Source organism: Gastrolobium bilobum, unplaced genomic scaffold (genome assembly GCF_033153095.1).
Source record: "Gastrolobium bilobum isolate Gb01-03AN ecotype WA unplaced genomic scaffold, APGP_CSIRO_Gbil_v1 utg158947, whole genome shotgun sequence".
NCBI classification, from domain to species: Eukaryota; Viridiplantae; Streptophyta; class Magnoliopsida; order Fabales; family Fabaceae; genus Gastrolobium; species Gastrolobium bilobum.
In genome coordinates, this window is record NW_026899371.1 from 1,518 (window position 1) to 22,050 (window position 20,533).

Sequence of the window (20,533 nt, forward strand, 5' to 3'; positions counted from 1 at the left end):
GTGTACATTGCATGAAACCCTTGAGCCTAGCCTGTTGTTTATAAAACCAAGAACCACATTTATTCCAATCCTTCAGATTAAAAGTTTCAGATATGTGATAATGGATGGAGTGTTCTGTGGGAAGGAGAGTGTTTTGCAATAAATGAATGCACAAGTGTTGGAAATATAAGAAAGAGGGAAGGAAAAGAAAGAAAAAGGTATAAGACACAAAGTGTCTGGAAGAGACAGAGGGAAGTATTAAAGACACAAAGTGTCTGAAAGGAAAAGGAAGAAAAAGAAAAAAATTTGTTAAAGACACAAAGTGTCAAGAAGAAAAGGAGGAAGAAAGATTCAAAGAAAAGCACAAAGAATGAAAAGAAAGAAAGATTGGGGAATTAGGAAGAATTAGATAAATACGGTGATTTCCCTATTATCTGAATCTGATTCATTTGATCTGAATTTCCCCTTTAACATAAATCCTTACCTCTAGTCAAGCCACATACCAAGCCTCAATGCTAATCACACCAAGACCTCTTTGATCAGCCTTATAGATCATTGTTACTATGAATAGTGAGAAGATGGGCAAGCCTATAGCAGTTTGAGTGCAGTGAAGAGTGAGTGATAAGTGCATCCTTAAACACTAGTGTGCAAGAGAGTTAAATTCTCACAATTTTTGAGAAGTTCCTAGTGAGGGGGTGTTTTGTTTGGAAGTCTCTGTATATCATCTTTACTGATCTGTTGAAAAGTCACATGTGGTGTTGGGCAAATCATAGGAAATAAGAGATTGCATGGTTATAAGTTTGTATCAATGTGATCTTTTGTTAATTGAAGTCCATCCTCATGAGTTTCATCTGTAAAGAATATTGAATCCCACTCTGTTGTAAGTTCATTACTGAGGACAGCAATGTCCAAATCTGTGAATTGTGATAAACCCCTAGTTCATCAGGTTTTTAATCATGAATTAATATCAATTTGTGTGATTAAATCGATGGAAAAGAGGTTAATGTCCTGGAAATCTCTCAAGTACAAGTTCTGAATGCTTTGTGGAAAATTTACATTGTCTTATAGGGAAATGAAGCTCAAGGAGCAGCAGAGAGAAAGAAGAAGATTCTGAAGAAAGGGAGAATGCTCAAGTGTTGAGCACTAAAACGTCCACACAGAACGTTTTAGCGCGCTGCTGCAAACTGAAGACAAAAGTTGCTGGTGCCGAGCGCTAAAACGTCCACACAGAACGTTTTAGCGCACTGCTGTTGGAAAAGTTTCTAGTCTTGGGCGCTAAAACCTCCTGATCAAACGTTTTAGCACTCTGATGTGGGAAAAGACTCTGGTCTTGAACGCTAAAACGTCCAAGTCAAACGTTTTAGCGTTGGAATCAATTAAAAGCAGTTGGGCATCCGTCAAACATGGACGCTAAAACGCCCATCAATGAACGTTTTAGCGCCCATGGCAGTTTTCAGTTGTATTTTGTAACTCTATAAAAGGCAAGGGCCTTCACATTCTATCCAATCTAATATCCCATCTATCCTATCCTATCTCAGATCCTCTGATCTGACATTTTATTTTCTCTGACTTTCCAAATTCTTTAGGACTTAGTTCTTGTATTAGTTAGTTCATTCTATGTAATTGTACTTGAAGATTGAAGACTCAACTATCATGACAATGGAGTTTGATCTTTCTTCTTCTCTTATTTATATTTCAATTATGTCTGAGTAGAGTCCTTTGTAGTCTGATTCAATGGAACTCAAGTGTGAATTTATGAATGGTTAATTAGATATTTTGTTTATCTCTTATGTGATTGTATGAAGTTGTCTTGATTAGTTCTTTCTATTAAGGGAATAGTGTAGAACAGACATGTTTATATTGTTTCTGTATCTGACAACTTCATCATCAGTGTTCTAGTAGTCAAGACATTGATGCTAGGATTCTGATGTGATCTTAAGACCTTAGTAATTAATGCATGTATTAAGAAGGGAATCACCAAGACATTGGGGTTTCTGATTAATGTATCAATCAAGGTAGTAAGACATTACCTCTCGATGATAAGAAAAAGGTTTATCAACATCACATAGTAGATAATTCATTATGGAAATTGGTTCATCCATAAATTCATGCTTGAGAGAAATTGACATCTGACTACTTGTTTAAATTATAATCACATTTTATTTGTTTATCAAGTTTTTATGCAATTCAACTAAATTTCTGGTGACAAGAAATCAATGCAATTAATAATCTTTTGGTTGATTCAACTTAAGTATATATGGTTAGTCGGTGCTTGAACACAAATCCTCGTGGGAATGATCTTTGCTCATCATTTTATTACTTGTGTGACTAGTACACTTGCTAATTCCACAACAGGGAGTGATGTTGGAATTGGAAAATAAAGCCCAGAATCAGGCTTCGTCCCTCATGCTTCCTTTGCAGAGGGATCCTTTGGTGTAGGTGGGGTTCCTAATGGCAATTGTCTCCTTCAGGTTCCCCAGAAATCTGGTAACTTCCTTACTGTCTATGTACTCCTGGTATGGACATTTGGAGACAGTAGGAAGGTGGAGTACTTCCTTGATAGCAGCGGGGGAGAACGACATTTGCTTCCCCCTCATTGTGACCACATCAGTGGTGTCTTGTTGAGGCAGTCTCCTCGTCTGGTACATTAACTCTCCCACCATTGAGACATTTATCTCATGGTCGTCAGTGGCAAAACGAAGATACTTGAGGTTGTTCAGGGCCTTCTTCACAAAAGGAGGCAGGACAAGTTTTTCCTACTGCAAGGATATGTTTCTTTCTGGGTATAGATGGATGATCGGTTCAGTGAGCTCTGGTTCTTGGCCACGGTTGGCCACAGGAATCACTTTCACTGATAGCTTGGTCATCTTTTTAGCAGAAAGGAGGTTAGGGCACAATGCAGAAATGAGGTTAGGGCACAATGCAGAAGGAGGAAAAAAAATCTCTAAGTTAATAGGAAGTAGTAAAACTTGTAGAAATGAAGGACTGAGTTTAAATAGACAATGGAGGAGGGAAATGGAAGGGTTTGTGGGACGTGGAGGTTGAGGAAAGGAGGTGGAGTGGGTAGTGGAATGAGGATGTTACAAAACGAGCGGTCAGCAGTTAGTGGCTGTAACTGATGATGATGAGTGTAAGGAGATGGAACGATTTAGGTTAGAACGTGGGAATGAGGGAAAAGGAAAATGGTGCAGTTGCATTAATGGTTGAGGAGACGGTTGCTTTTTGAGGGCACGTTTTCAAGATTTGCAATAAGTGCAAATTTGCATTGACTGCGCACCCTTTTTAGTGACTCAGCAGGGACAAGTGTCCCAGTCACCTTATCTCTTAACCCAGGGAACGTTCCCTTTCTCTTTTCTTTAAATAAATAAAAAAAAAAAGTGAATGTAATAAAGATGCTGACTAATTGGATGCAAATTTAATCTAATGAAGGGAAACAGAACGTAATAGCATATCACATAACTAATTACTATAATTTATAACAACTGTTCAAAAATATATATATAAATAAAATGTTTTTTTTTAAAGAAGAGTTGGGATTATGTGGTTAGTGGACCACCCCAAAACTACATTCCTGGAACGGAACGTACTTTATTTGGACTTTGGAGTGGAACATTAGACGTTCCCTCCTTTTGGGAGCTGTGTGGTTAAGAGTAACCACCCCAAAACTTTGCTCTTTGTCAGAGAGCAAATGAATACACTGGGTTGCCTCCCAGTCAGCACCTAATTTAATGTCTTTAGCTAGATATGGTACTTACCTTTCAGGTTGATTCAGAAGTGGTTGAAGGAACTTCAGTGTCCCCTGGTAGTGATCCTGGTGTTCTTGTTTGAAGATTGGCAGCAATCTGTCCCATATGGGACTCAATGTTCCTAACCACTGCATCATTCCTTGTGACATACTCCTTGACATAGTTTTCTGAGGAGTTGATGCGTTGGTTTTCTCTGTGGAACAGAACGTAATTGTTTCTTCTTTGTTCAAACGTTCCACTGCTGCTACCTTGCTAGTACTGCTGCTGCTGAGTGTTAAATGGTCTTTGGTTCATGGGTGGCCTCCATTGGGGGTTGTGGTTCTGATCTTTTGTGATAGTTCCTCCAGGATTTGAATTGGTATTGCGTCCTGCTTGTTGATTGTCTTTGGTGAAGTTTCTTTTGCCAAAGTTTTCTACATAACACACCAATGCAGTGGATGGGCAGTCTGTTGAGTCATGAAGTTCACCACAGGCTAAGCATGGTTCAGTTTCAGCTGCTTTGAGTTGTAAGACTTCCATCCTTGGTGCTTCTTGATCAGCTTTCAGGTTCTTCACTTCGTTCATGAGTGATGCCAGCTGGGCTTCCATGGCAGTTTGTTTGTCTAGTTCTAGCATGCCAGGCTTCCTTACTGGGCTCACCCTGTCTATTGGCCATTGGAGACATCTTTCAGCAGTGCCTTCTATAATTTCATACCTGGATTCAAGTGTTCCTGTAAACAAATATCCTCCTGCAGCAAAATCTAAATGTGATTGAGAGGTATGGTCAAGTCCCTTATAAAAAGATTGTAACACTGCCCAACTCTCCACCCCATGGTTTGGACATTTTCTGATGATGTCCTTGTATCTCTCCCATGCTTTATAGAAATTTTCTCCATAAAAGATCCTGAAGTTAGAGAGCTCTGCTCTCACATCAGCTTGTCGAGACATAGAGAGAAATCTCTCTATAAATTTGTTAGAAAGTTCCTCCCACGTGTGGATTGATCCAGGGGTGAGAGTTTTCATTCATGTTTTTGCTTTTAAGCCCAAGGAGTGAGGGAATAACCTCATTCTCATACTCTCCTCTGTCACACCCTCAGCCTTAAAATTATCACAGATATCTTGAAATGTTGTGAGGTGTGTGTAAGGATCTTCTGCAAGGAGTCCATTGAAGACTCCTGCTTCCCTAATCATGTGAAACATGATAGGTTTCAGTTCAAAATTAGGTGCTACAGGAGGGAGGATGACTCCCCTATCTGGTCTGATCCTGAAAGGAGCAGCCAGAGTTCTAAAATTTTGTTCAGGAGGAATATCTTCATTATTATTGTGATCAACCTTGTTTTCAAAGATTTCTTCCCTGAGGTTTGTTCTTCTTCTATGAAAGGTACATTCTGGCTCAGGATCAAAGAGAAACTCAGGTATTTCAATGGAGTGATCAGAGTTTGTTTCAAACTCTTCACACATAAACCATAAACACAAGTTATATGAACAGCAGATTCAGTGATAAAATAAAATAAAAATAAAAATAAAATATACAGAGTATGTAATAAACAGTAATAAGAACAAAATTTAGTGTTGTTATCCCCGGCAACGGCGCCAAAAACTTGTTGGGTGGTTTGCTAATGGTGGAAATTATACATTCTAATAAGGGATGTTCCTCTGTTCTAAGTTAGCAACAGAAAACAGAGTTGTTCCCTTACTTCCAACCCAAGTGCGCAAGTGCACGCATCAAGTAATAATGGGTGTATTAAGGCCCAGATTATCGTTCCCACGAAGATAGAACTCTAAATATTGTCTTAAACTATTTTAAAAGAATGAAAATGAGAAGAAAAGTTAGTGAATGAACTGTCTGGTCAAACGTTCCCTACTGTCTTGACGATGTTTCTCAGGAATAGTAAGTTCAGTCTGATGGAAAACAATTGCTCGCTGCGTTATGTATGTGATCCTTCCTGTTTAGAAGAAGGTGTGATAATAATAATTGGAGTTTGATAGATACAAGATTAAACAAAGTAAAAGTAAAACAGTAATGAAAACTATAATCAAGAGACAACAAAGTGGATGGTTTGAAAAACAGTTTAACAGAAGGAACGGATTCACTGCTACATTCTTAAATAGCTATTTCCTCTGTTCAAGACTTAACACTTTTTGGCTTTGTCCTAGTTTCTTATCTGCCAACTCTGATTCCTCAGCTCATAGACTAGATGGCTCACAAGTTTCCATATTTCTACGGCTCCCTTGACTCCAACAGGTACTTAGTACAGAACCTTAAAATGGACGAAGTGGCCCCTTATTCCTAAGGTGACCAATAGTGTTTTTGCCATAACACTGCCTTCCCCCAATGGCTAAGCTGTCTGAAATCCCTTCCTTAAAGAAGTTCCTTTCTCAGTATGTGTTCATTTTCCATTGATACACAATAAATATAGCTTACTTAGCCAAAGAAATACAAAAAGCTTCAGTCAAGAGTTTTGGAAATAATTCTTTAAGAGTTTTACAGCTTATCCGTTCCACAGATAGTTCAGCCCGTGGCTGATATTTTAAACATAATTATTCTAAACTGAAATCCCATAGACCCGAGATTCAGTTTAGAGAAAACGATTGGAAAGAAAAGAAGAAAAACTTATATTGAAATCAAACAAGAAAGATTACAACAAAGTATAAAATGGAGAAGATGGTTTGATGCTCGTGGGGAGTCTCAATGGATGATACAGAGTAAGGAAGAAGGGTTGTCACTTAACTACAGTTAAAACTATACAAAACTAAACTACTAACTAATACTAGGTGATCTCTTCTTTTAGGACTTCAATCCCTCCCGAATTCGATGATGTTTTTGTGTTTGGGACGTCCTATTTATAGTTAGAAGAGAGAGTGGCAGTCTTGTAAATCCTTTGGAGTTGGTTTCTTGAATGAAGGAACGGGGCGGTGGTAACAGTGTTTAGAAGCTTGCAAATTGCTTGATGGGACAATTTTTGTTGATGATTAGCCGTTTTCTTGCAGTCCCCCATGCCTTGCTTTCTTCCTAGCCAATGAGAACACTTGATTCTCTGCTGTTCACGTTTCTTGCTGCTTAAGTGGTTCACCGCCTTGCTTTTTAGAAGACGTTGTTTCCACGTTTCCTGCAAAATGAGCAGAGCATTAAATGAAGGTAGCAGGTGTAATAAATGCTCTCAATCCGTTCCCCTTTTAATATGTTTTCAAAGGAATACATTATCATACGTTCCTCCATTGTGTTTTTGTCACAAATGTGCAAAACAAGTGATTTTCATGCTAAGTTGCTCATCATATGAGGGAACATATGGTATTTTGCCATCAAAATGGGCTTAGATGGGAACGAATTTACGTCCCATCAGTGGGTAAGGAAGGGATATGATGACCGGTGGCTGTGGTTGGGTTCGGAGAGGAAGGAACTAGGTTAATGGATCGGAGGGGCTGTGTGGTGGATCGGTTTAGGGGGGATTTGTGGTACTGTTGTAGTGGTGTTTGTAGTGATGGAGAGGGGACGTGGTGGCTGGGTTTTGATGGGTGGCTAGCGGCTAAGGAAGAAGACCGGTGGGATTGGGGTTTCAATTGGAGGTGGTAGTTCTTTGTGGGGTTGTGAGCGGCAGTTGGCTGAAGGTGGGGATATATATGTAGGTAGGCATGGCTAGGGTTTTGGAAGATAGGGTCACCGGCAGGGGAAGATGGTGAGTGGTTGTGGAAGGGCTGTGGTAGAAGAAGAAAAAGGGTGGTGGTTGATAACTCATATTTTATGGCACTTATTTTTTACTCTTGCTTAGTATTTTTGGGATTTTTTTGAACAAAATAATGATTTTTTGAGTTAATTTCTATTTTTTAGTTTTTGATTGGGTTTAATTTATTTTTGTCAGAATTTTTCAGCTTTACGTTTCTTCTATTGTTTGGCCATATCTCGGTCCACAGTTGTCGGATTGACTCCGTTCTTGTTGGGTTTTTTAGAAAACACAGAGGGCTACAATTCTTATGAAGAGCTTGAAGCCCAATTCGGACTGGAAGCTGGTTGATTTCTGACGCCAAGTTGGACGCGTTTTGCTGAAGTTTTATTTGATTATTGGACTTGTAATTTAAATTAAAACTCAATTACTTAAGTGGACCAAAGCCAACTTTTAGTTTTATTTTATTTTATTTATTTTATTTCATATTATAGACAGATGGGCCGATCAGAACTGAGCCCTAACCCGGTTTAGGTAAGGGTATATGACGGCAACGTAGGAAACTTTTATTCATTCTGTAATTTTCAAATTTGAGGATCAAAGCAAATTCTCTGAAGCGTTCTTCGCGTTCTTCATCTTGTTCTTCTTCTTTATATTTTATTTTAATTTCTAATCATGTTTATCCTAGCCATGCTAGGCTAAAACCCCTTTAATCAACCTAAGGGGAAGGGATTCCATGGATCTGTCTAGAGGATTCGCGATCACTCTCTAATCAGATTCGTTTCTTTACCCTAACTCAGATCGATATCGTGCGATTGTGGATATATTTGATCTGTCGCGATTGCGATTATGGGAAAAGAATGATAATCAGATTTGATGATCAGATTGTTCTCAATTGAAAATAAGGATTCTGATTCAATTGAGGTTAATCACGAATTTGGTAATTTTTATTCAAGGAAGGACATCCTAGGAACCCTAACCTTAGGTTGGTTAATTTTTAATTACGTGTTTTTAATCCCAATTTTTATATTCTGTCTTTTAATTATTCAAACAAAAATCCAAAACCCCCCTTTTAATTTTCTGTTCTCATAAGCGATTTTAACCAAAACAATTTCCTTGAGAGACGATTTAGGGTTTCTACTTTACTGCAAAATTTTCTGAACCCTAAATAAAAATAATTTTTAATTTGCGCGAGCTCGACAGCTCGTGTCAGTGGTTGAAAGAAATAGGGCTATGATGGTTTTGAGGTCTGAATCGGTGAAGAAAGGGAATGGACTGATAAAAGTAGGAGAAGATTGTGGAAGAAGATGGCTGGGTTTTGGGGGGGTACCGAGGAAGATGGGAGGGGCTAAGCGGTGGAGTTGAGGTTTGTGGTGGTGGACGGTGATGCTATTGGTTCACCAGTGGAGGAGATGAAGATGAGAGGGGCTGTGGAGTATGGGTTTCGATTTGGTCTTGGAAGGTGGCTGAATGGTAGAGTATAGTAGAAACCACTTGAAGTGGGGTTTCTTATGCCAAATTGGCGTGCCATGTCTTACTCACACAAACACAGAAATCCTTTCCAATTGGCATATTGTACGCCAAATTGGCGTACGAGTTGCGGGCAGAGATAATGTTTTACTCATAGAAACCACTTGATTTTGGCGTATCATACGCCACTTCGGCGTACGAGGCACGGAGAAGGAGGGTCTCTTCCACACAGAAGCCACTGGATTTTGGCGTACCATAAGCCAATATGGAGTATGAGGCGCGGATAATCCTTTACTTTTCTCACAAATTTTTCACTCACATGAAATCTTCACAACCACATTCTTAAATTAAAATACACCATCTCAAAAAAAAAGAAAAAAAAAATTAACCTAAAAAATAAAATAAATATATATATATATATATAATTGAAAAACTTATTGGGTTCCCTCTAGATTAGCGCTTGTTTTACGTCTCAAGCCTGACGCGGACAATTTAAGTCTCGGATGAAGCAAGAGGGACAAATATTTTATCCCTGTTTACTTGTCCTCCATAATATAATTTCAACCTACAGTCATTAACCTTGAAAGGGTTGTCAGTATCAATAGGAGAAATTTTAACAGTACCATATGGAAGACCTTTTTAACAATAAATGGACCTGACCAGAGGGTTTCGAGCTTACCTGGGAACAACCTCAGTCGAGAGTTGTATAACAATACATGTTGTCCTGGTTCAAAGTCTTTTGAGATGATCTTCTTATCATGCCATTTCTTTGTCTTTTCCTTGTAAATCTTGGAATTCTCATATGCAGCTAATCTGAACTCCTCTAATTCATGTAATTGCAACATTATTTTCTCATTAGCTTTAGTCGGTTCAAAATTAAGAATTCTTGTTGCCCACATAGCTTTATGTTCTAATTCAATAGGGAGATGACAAGACTTACCATATACTAATTGGAAAGGTGACATACCTATGGGAGTCTTAAATGATGTCCTATTTTCCCAGAGTGCATCATCAAGCTTCCTTGCCCAATCTTTTATGGAGCTTCCCACATTCTTCTCCAGGATTCTCTTCAGCTCTCTGTTGGAGATCTCTACTTTCCTGCTTGTCTGAGGATGATACAGTGTGGCTACTTTGTGTGTAACTCCATACTTTGAGAGCAGGCTATCAAATTGCTTATTGCAAAAGTGGGTTCCTCCGTCACTGATGATTGCTCTAGGTACTCCAAATCTGGTGAGGATGTTCTTCCGCAGAAAAGACACCACCACCTTAGCATCATTTGTAGGTAGAGCCACTACTTCCACCCACTTGGACACGTAGTCTATAGCTACCAGAATGTATTGGTTGGAATATGACTTGGGAAATGGTCCTATGAAGTCAATCCCCATGCACCAAATACCTTCACATCTAGTATGCGATTCAAAGGCATCTCATCTCTTCGGGAAATGTTTCCCGTCCTCTGGCATCTGTCACACTTTTCCACGCACTCTCGCGCATCTTTGAATATAGTGGGCCAGTAAAACCCACTCTGTAGGACCTTCTGCGCAGTTCTATTTCCACCAAAGTGTCATCCATAATCGAATGCATCGCAGTGCCACAAGATCTCTGAAATCTCAAACTCAGCCACACACCTGCGAATAATTTCGTCAGCACATTGGAAATATAAAAATGGATTATCCCAGTGGTACCTCCTTGCATCATGAAGGAACTTCTTTTTCTGCTGCCATGTAAGATCTTCAAGAAGTGCTTCGGCAACTTTGTAGTTTGCGAATTTTGCACACCATGGTCCAATGAGGACTGCCATTACTTGTTCATCAGGGCAAGATTCCTTGATTTCTATTTCAGGTCCATCTTGTAATTCTTTATCTTGAATACTTGACAAGTGGTCAACTACTTTGTTTTCTACTCCCTTCTTATCTTGGATCTCCAAGTCGAACTCCTGAAATAACAGCATCCAACGCAGCAAGCGTGACTTTGCATCCTGTTTATTCATTAAATACTTCAAGGCAGCATGATCAGTAAAAACAACAATTTTTGAACCAATCAAATAAGGCCTAAACTTATCCAATGCATAAACTACTGGCAACATTTATTTTTCAATTGTGGCATAATTAATTTGTGCCTCATTTAAAACCTTGCTACCATAGTAAATCACATGTAATAATTTATCCTTACGCTGGCCAAGAACAGCTCTTATTGCGTATGCGCTCGCATCACACATGAGTTCAAATGGAAGACTGCAATCAGGTTCCATCAAAACATGTGCAGTTGTAAGCTTTTCCTTCAAAACATTAAAGACAGTCAAACAATCTTCATCAAAGAAAAAATCAATATCTTTTACCAAGAGTTGACTCAAAGGCTTTGCAATCTTGGAGAAGTCTTTGATGAATCTTCTGTAGAAACCTGCATGGCCTAAGAAACTTCGAACACCATTAACATTAACGGGAGGGGGAAGTTTTTCAATTAATAACAATTTAGCTCTATAAACTTCTATCCCCTTTTCAGAAATTTTATGGCCTAAAACTATTCCATCTTTCACCATAAAATGGCATTTTTCCCAGTTTAAAACTAAATTCGTTTCTTGACAACACTTCAAAACTTTAGATAAATTAACTAAGCATGAATCAAAACAAGAACCAAATACAGAAAAATCATCCATAAATACCTCTAGACATTTCTCTATCATATCAGAAAAGCTGGAAAATATGCACCTTTGAAAAGCAGCAGGTGCATTGCAGAGGCCAGACGACATTCTTCTGTAGGTGAATACTCCAAAGGGGCACGTGAATGCTATCTTCTCTTGATCTTCTGGTGCCATAGGAATTTGATTGTAACCAAAGCAACCATCTAAGAAGCAGTAGTAGGCGTGCCCGGATAATCTCTCCAGCATCTGATCAATGAAAGGGAGGGGAAAGTGATCTTTTCTTGTGGCGTCATTTAGTCTTCTATAATCCACACACATCCTCCATCCCGTTATGGTTCTCGTGGGAATCAACTCATTGTTTTCATTCTTTTTCACGGTAACTCCACCCTTCTTTGGCACTGTTTGAAACCTATGCAATATCTGAGATTGGGTAAATCATACCTGCATCAAGGAGCTTTACTACTTCCTTCCGAACCACTTATTTCATTGTGGGATTGAGTCGTATCTAAGGTTGTCTCACAAGTTTGATGTTATCTTCTATAAGGATCTTTTGAGTACAAAAAGGAAGGATTAATTCATTTTAAGTCAGAGATGGGCCACCCAATGGCTGTCTTGTGGTCCTTGAGTACTTCCATCAACTTTATTTCTTCAAAATTAGATAGCTCCTTGTTGATGATGACTGGATAAGTTTCTGCATCTCCGAGGAATACATATTTAAGAGTGGAAGGAAGTTCCTTTAACTCTACCTTTGGTGCTCCCACAGTGAGGTCTGACTCCTTTTTCTTTAACTCTTCCAATAGAATTTCAGAACTTTCTTTTGGAGAGTTTTCATCAAAGAACTTCATCTCTTCATTAGGGTCTGATCATCAGCTTTATTCTCGAAGAGAAACTCCTCTAAAATGTCCACACGGAAGCAGTCATTATTATCTTTAGCATGCTTTATGGCATCAAACACATTAATGGTGACCTTTTCATCATCCATTCTCAGCTCCAATTTTCCTTTCTCTACATCTATCATTGCTCTTGCTGTGGCGACGAAGGGTCGACCCAATAGAAGGGGCATATCTCCTTCTTCGTCCATGTCTAGGACCACGAAATCTGCAGGGAAGATGAACTTGTCGACTTTGACAAGAACGTCTTCAATTACTCCGTTTGGTCTTCTCATAGATCTATCAACAAGTTGTAGAGATACCATTATCGGCTTCAGCCGAAAATTATGAGGGACTTCATCACTGATAGTGGCATGAGGTTGATGCTTGCTCCAAGATCGCACAATGCCCGACCAACATTAATGTTGCCTATCACAATCGGGATATTGAAACTCCCTGGATCTCAAAGATTTGGTGGAAACTTCTTCTGAATAATGGCACTGCACTCCTTTGTGAGAGCCACTGTCTCGAATTCCAGCAATTTATGCTTTCTAGACAAGAGGTCTTTCATAAACTTAGCATAGTTAGGCATGTTAGCTAAAACTTCAACAAAAGAAATATTAATTTGCAACTTTTTATGCATATCTAAAAACCTGGCATATTGTTGCTTTTTTGCTTGTTGCTTTAGCTAATGGGATACAGAGGTTTCTCAAAGTGAGAGAAATCCCATTGCTTCTTCGGAGCTTCAAAAGTTTGCTCATTTGCCTCTCCTTTGTCTTTTTGAACTGACTCTTTGTTGTTTGCAGGTGTTTCCATTCTTTTTCTTGCTCATCTTCTTTATTGAGCTCAACATCTATCTTTTCCTGGAATACTTTCGGCTTTTCTTGAGGTGTAATCACAATTCCACTCCTTATGGTGATTGCCTTGCAATGCTCTCGCGGATTAACTATGGTGTCACTTGGAAACTGGCCTCGAGTCCTTTCAGCTAGTTGTCTCGACAGCTGGCCAATTTGATTTTCTAAGTTTATGAGAGATGCATCTTGATTTTTGTGATGAGACCTTGTCTCATTCATGAAGGTGTCAGTTGTCTTTGTCAACTGCAGTAATGCTCTCTTTAGTTTAGATGGTTGAGTCTGTGGAATTGGAGGAGGTTGTAAATATTGATTCGACTTGTAATCGAGGCCTCCTTGATTCTTTCACCTGGGGTTAAAAAATTCCCCGCAATATTAGTCTGAGTTCTTTGAGGATTTGGCTGAGTCCTCTGATCATAGCAGATCCCATTGACTTGAATCAGATTTGCTCCTGCGAGTATGTTGCACTCATTGGTTTCATGTTCTCCTCGACAGTATTCACAGGAGATTGCCTTTGCTTGATCTGAAGATGGATGAAGCTTTTCAAACTTGCTATTCAAAATAGCCATCTGTTGTGAAAGTAGTTTTTGTTCAGCTAGCATGGCATCATTGCTTTCTAAGTGCAGGACTCTTCTCTCTTCGGCTGAGTTGCTATACTCTCATTCTCCATCCTTTCCATAGACTCAATCAACTCAAGTGTCTGAGTAGGTGACTTTTGCCTGATAGAACCTCCAGTTACACCATTGACCATCCTTCTTGAAGATGGTGTCATCCTGTTGAAGAATATTCGAACTTTTTCTCCGGGTCGCAACTCGTACTGAGGGCACCTTCTGAAAAGCTCCTTGAATCGTTTCCAAGCTGCACACAAGGTCTCTCCATCAGATTGGATGAAATTGGTGATTTCATTCACCAGCTTGTTGTATTTTGTCATTGGAAATAACTGAGCTAGGAATTTTGTAGCCAGATCTTCCCAAGTGTTGATGTTATTTGCTGGTTGCTGCTCTAACCATCTGAGTGCTGCATCTGTTATCGTAAATGAAAATAACCGTAGTCGCAATGCATCCTCTGATACTCCGTTGTTCTTGACAGTGTTATAAATCATCCAAAATCTGTCAGAAACTCGTGAGGATCTTTTGTGTCCTCTCCTTTGAACTGAGATCGCTCAATCAGTGTGACCAACGCTGACTTGATTTCAAAGTTGTTGGTCGTGATCGCTGTTTGGTCTTTTGAAATTAGGAGTAAGGGTTGACTCCATCAACTCCTCTTCATGATCTGGCTAATTATTTTCAGCCATCTTGAGTTCTACTTTTGGCTGTGAACTCGGGGATTCCTCTTGCTTCTTTTGCTTGGTGAGTTTCCTATTCTTCTTTGTAGTCTTCTCAATTTCTGGATCAAACTGTAAAGATTCACGATCAACTTTACCCCGCAGAAAATAAGAGAAATCAGATCAGTAAAAAAAATAAAAATAAAATCCAATCTCAAAGATCGAAAGTTATGAATAATATTGGCGTAATTAATTCCCGGCAACGGCGCCAAAAACTTGTTGCGATTTTGGCAAGTATACCAATCTTTCAAGTAATAAAAGTGATAAAAAAGTATCATTCCCACGAGGATTAATGTACCAAGTATTATTATAACTAGTCCCTTTAATTTGGAAAATTTAGTTTGGTTGAGAAAATAGATTTTGAAACAAAATTAAAGTAATTAAATTTAAATGCAGTAATAATCTAGAACAATCAAGAATAATCAAGAACGCAAGAATTGATATGAGTAAAGAATGTAAGGAAACTATAGCCAGGATGCACTTGACCTTCGATCCTCCTAGAGTAGTTTAAATTAAATTCAATAATAATTCATCTCAGATATTTTAGACAATTCATCTTCTGAAAATAGTTGGTTAAATTCTAATATCTTAGTGACTTTAACCCTTTACTCTAATTAGAATCCTAATGTCTTAGTAATTCCTCTTAGAATAAGTATTAGACGCAATGAATTATGAAGTCTACAACGCAAGCAAGCCTATGTCTAGATCATGCAAGAATTGGTATTTTACCCCTGTCAGGATTAAATCCCCAATATATCTATTGTAAGCCCTAACCCTCAAATGCCTATAAGAGTGATCAATTCATACAAGGATATAGAAATTCATGCAAGGTAAAACATAAATAACTGAAACAATTTATTAAAGAAATAAATTTAAACCACAAATAGGATTCACGTCGGATTCATGATCCAAACTACAAAAGAAAATTAGCCAGACATAATTGGCTTAAACAAAACAAAGAAAGTAGAAGAAATCATAATGAAGAATAAGAAGAAGAAGAAGAAGAATCAATGTTGCTCAGTCTCCTTCAAGCTCCTCTCTATGAAATCTCCAACTCTGGTATCCAGTGTTCTCCTTCTTCCTCTCAATTTGCTTGCCTCTTTCGAATTGTGTCTTTGAGATTCCAAGAGATGCCTTTTTATAGGGATGAAACCATATCTTTTAATTTTCCATAATATCTTCAATGGAATCTTCACTAAAATCTCTAATCATATCTTTAATCCAATCCTTAAATCTTTCCCTTTTTATTTAATGGAAAAATTTCCTTAAAAATATCCAAAGGAAGATTTGATAAGATCTTCAATGATTCAGAAATCCAAAGCAATTCTACTTGATCTCTCCAATTTATCTTTTTATTGAGCTAAAATTTACTGCAAAATATAAGAAATTTTATGAGAATATTATTAAGAATAAAATAACAATTTAATTATAATTCTCATAAATTTTAATTCATTTTAAATTAGTTTCATGCTCATATTGAGCCTTAATACATAGTAAATTGGAGACTCATCACTTACTTCCTCTGTTCCAATGCATGATGACAAACCTGAAAAACTCAATGGGACTAATTTCAAGTGTTGGCAACATAAAATGTTGTTCTATTTGACAACTCTGAGTCTAGAATGTTTCCTCAAGGAAGATGCTCCTAAATTGGATGAGGGAGAACAACCTGACAAGGAAAAGGTTGCTTCCATTGATGCATGGAAGCATTCTGACTTCCTTTGCCAAAACTATATTCTCAATGGTCTAGACAACACATTGTATAATGTGTACAGTACCCTGAAGACTAGTAAGGAACTTTGGGATAGTTTGGACAAGAAGTATAAAACTGAGGATGCTGCCTTAAAGAAATTCTTAGTTGGCAGATTCTTGGACTTCAAGATGCAAGACTCCAAATCTGTTGTGAGTTAAGTTGAAGAACTTCAAGTGATTGTGCATGAAATTTATGCAGAAGGAATGTCTCTCTGTGAGTCTTTCCAAGTTGCTGCTTTCATAGAAAAATTACCAAATTCTTGGAAAGATTTCAAGAATTATATCAAGCATAAGCGCAAGGAATTGTCACTTGAAGATCTGATTATGAGATTGAGGATGGAGGAAGATAATAAGATTTATGATAAGAAGAATGGCAAAAATCCTATAGTTTCTGAGGCTAATGTGGTTGAAGAGGGATCAAAGTCAAAGAAGAGGAAATATTCTGAAGATGGAAATGCTAAGCAAGGAAAGGGAAAAAAGTTCAAAGGCAACTGTTACAACTGTGGGAATCCTGGCCACAGTGCAAAGGACTGTAAGAAAGAACAAAAGAAAGATCAGAGGAAGCCACAAAAATTCAATAATAAGAAGAAGACCACTCAAGCCAACATGGTTGATATTGCTGATAAGGTTGAACAACTGAATCTGGCAGCAGTGGTGATGGAGTGCAATCTAATGGGAGATACTAAGGACTGGTGGATGGACACTGGTGCCACCAGACATGTCTGTTCAAACAAGTAGATGTTCTCCTCTTATACTCTTACTAATAATGATGAGAAGCTTTATATGGGTAATTCATCTACTTCAAAAGTTGAAGGTGTGTGTAAAGTGGATATGAAGATGACATCTGGCAAGATAGTGACACTCAATTATGTGCTCCATGTGCCTGATATTCGCAAGAACCTAGTTTATGGATCTTTGTTGAGCAAGAATGTCTTTAAACTTGTTTTTGTTTATGATAAGTTTGTACTTACTAAGAATGATGTGTATGTAGGAAAGGGTTACCTTAGTGAAGGCCTTTTCAAACTGAATGTGATGACTGTAAACAATACCAATAATATTAATAATACTACTACTTCTGTTTACTTGCTTGAGTCTTCTAATTTATGGCATAATAGATTAGGACAAGTTAATTTAAAATCAATTAAGAATTTAATTCATTTAGACTTACTGCCTAAATTTGAATGTATAAATAAAAAGTGTCAAGTATGTGTTGAATCAAAATTTTCAAAATTACCTTTTAAATCGATTGAAAGATCAACCGAGTTGTTAGATTTAATACATACTGATATATGTGACATGAAATCTACACCATCTACGGGTAATAAGAAATACTTTATTACGTTTATTGATGATTGCAGTAGATATTGTTATGTGTACTTACTTAATAGTAAAGATTAAGCTATTGTTGCTTTTAAGCAATATAAAAGTGAAGTTGAAAATCAACTTAACAAGAAAATTAAAATAGTAAGGAGCGATCGTGGGGGAGAATATGGCCCCTTCAAGGAATTCTATATAGAGTCTGGTATTATACACCAGACAACAGCTCCATATTCACCGTAATCAAATGGGATTGCAGAAAGGAAAAATTGGACTTTGAAAGAAATGATGAACGTTATGTTAATTACGTCCTATTTAGCACAGAATTTGTGTGGCGAAGCTATTTTGACGGCTAACTACATTATAAATAGAGTGCCTCACGAAAAAGACAAAGAGCATACCATACGATGTATGGAAAGGAAAGAAACCATCCTTGAAATACTTTAGAGTGTGGGGGTGCTTGGCTAAGGTTGCGATTCGTAAACCTAAAAGGTTAAAAATCGGACCTAAAACCGTGGATTGTGTATTCATTGGTTATGCACTTAATAGTAGTGCCTATCGGTTTCTAGTTTATAAATCTGATGTCTCAGATATACACATTAATACGATTATTGAGTCAAGGGAAGTTACTTTCTTTGAAGACGTATTTTCGTACAATAAAGTACATGAATCAAGTGGTAATAATGAAAATAACATTATGATACCTCGGGATACTACAACTAATATTGATCCTGTAGAGGTAGAAGATGAACCTAGACGTAGCAAGAGGCAAAGGACAACCACATCTTTTGGACCTGATTTTATGACGTATCTGATAGAAAATGAGCCTCGGATATATAAGGAAGCTATAACGTTCCCAGAAGCACCATTATGGAAAGAGGCTATCAATAGTGAGATGGAGTCTATCCTGTCCAACCACTCTTGGAAATTGATAAACCTTCCTCCTGGCAATAAGACTTTAAGAAGTAAGTGGGTATTCAAAAGAAAAATGAAAGAAAATGGCACTATTGATAAATATAAAGCTAGGCTTGTGGTAAAAGGCTACAAGCAACGTGAAGGTGTCGACTATTTCGATACTTATTCATCTATTACAAGGATCACATCCATTCGGATGTCGATCGCGGTAGCAGCATTGAATCAATTAGAAATACATCAAATGGATGTTAAGATCGCCTTCTTAAACGACGACCTAGAAGAAGAGATGTATTCAGAACAACCTGAAGGTTTCGTTGTTCCAGGACAAGATCAGAAAGTTTTTTGCTTAATAAAATCCCTTTACGGGTTAAAACAAGCTCCAAATCAATGGCATGCGAAATTCGATAAAGTTATGTTATCAAATGGATTTCGAATTAATGAATGCGACAAATGTGTCTATGTTCGAAATACTGAAAAAGGATTTGCTATTGTCTTTCTTTTTGCAGACAAGATGTTGATAATGGGTAGCAAAAATCAAATGATTGAGGCTACTAAACAATTACTTAAAAGTAAATTCGATATGAAAGATATGGGGATAGCAGACGTTATCCTAGGTATTAAAATCCATAGAACATCTAGAGGATTGGCCTTATCATAGGCTCACTATATAGCTAAAATTCTTGAGAAATTAAAAAGTTTGAATATAACCCTTGTGAAGAACCCCGTAGATTCTAATCTTAGTTTATTAAATAACACTAGTAAATTTACAGCACAAAAGCTCTATGCTTAAGTGTTGTGTTCAGATGATGTATAGTGAGTTACATCACAAAAAATCACCTATGTGAGTGTGAAGTGAGGGCCGCTTCTATGAGAATTTTTCAAAGGCCAATTCTCTAAAACACTCACAGAACCAGGCAGGTGTCCCACGGCCAAAATGGGCAGCAAAGGACCAACAATGCTAGAGAAGCAATTGTGTGACTCATATTGTCTAGGTATACACTAAAGGTTGACGGTTCAAGTCGCCCAGACTACCGATTGACCGAGTATATCCGATAGGTTTTCATTAGAGAAGGTTCAAAGGTAACTCTACCTATCTCGATGCAGTTGTTTCTCATTGAGGAAATTACAGTTTGCATTTATATTCTTATGCATTTTAGTCACGATGAATTGACTTCTTATCAATGTGGGGGATTGTTGGAATTTGTATAGACAATCTATTGATTATGAATAAGAAGTGGGTTAAGGAAGAAGAGAGAAAAGAGAAGTTGAAGGGGTGTGTGGGTTTAAGAAGTCCCACATTGGACAACTAGTAGGAGGTGAGAGAGCTAATAAGCTCCCACCTCAAACTCGTAAATTGTCCCTTGGGGCACTACCATTTTGTGGAGGAGAGAGGAGCTAGGTGGGCTTAGGTCCACCACACACACGTGTGCGCACTGCTGCCGCCGTCCGGCCGGCCGGCTCGGCTCGGTTAGTACGTGTGTGTGAAATAAAAAATAATTTTTTATTAAATAGTTTTTAATTTTTTGTCCGAAATGCCCCTGTACATATCCATTGCTTCCCTCCAGTTTTCAAAACCCAAACGTTTCTTCCCGTCGGTTTTTGAACGTTTTGAACCGAACCGGTTCTTGCCTTTCGCGAACCAGTCACCGGTTGTACCTGTTCACCGAACCAGTCATCGGCCATACCCGTTCGCGACTGTCAGTCGCGACGGTTCGCCACCGGTGGCAGTCATCGGGATCGGTTAGTATCTATAAATAGACCCTGACCCCTTCAGAGATTTTATCTGATTTTATGCACTACTATTCTGCCGGATTTTTTCCTCCATCTGGTTTGCATATTTCCTTCCACCCTCCGGTGGAATCCCTCTGGTATATTGTTGTGTTCATTTGGGCTGTTGACTGATAGTTCCATCACTCTTCAAACGAAATTTGTTCTATACTGGGAGACAAGTGTCCGTCAACCTTTGGCATCAGTGAGGGGACAAATTGTCTTAAGAAGACACATTCTGTGGACTCGAATTTATTCTTA

General features: G+C 38.1%; 1 non-coding gene across 1 annotated transcript; it reads left to right on the forward strand.

The window, feature by feature from the left end:
• Positions 1-14,006: 14,006 nt before the first annotated feature.
• LOC133289999 (small nucleolar RNA R71) lies at positions 14,007-14,113 on the forward strand. Its single transcript, XR_009748562.1, has one exon. It is a non-coding gene; the product is annotated as a small nucleolar RNA R71 (small nucleolar RNA).
• The last annotated feature ends 6,420 nt before the right edge of the window (positions 14,114-20,533 follow it).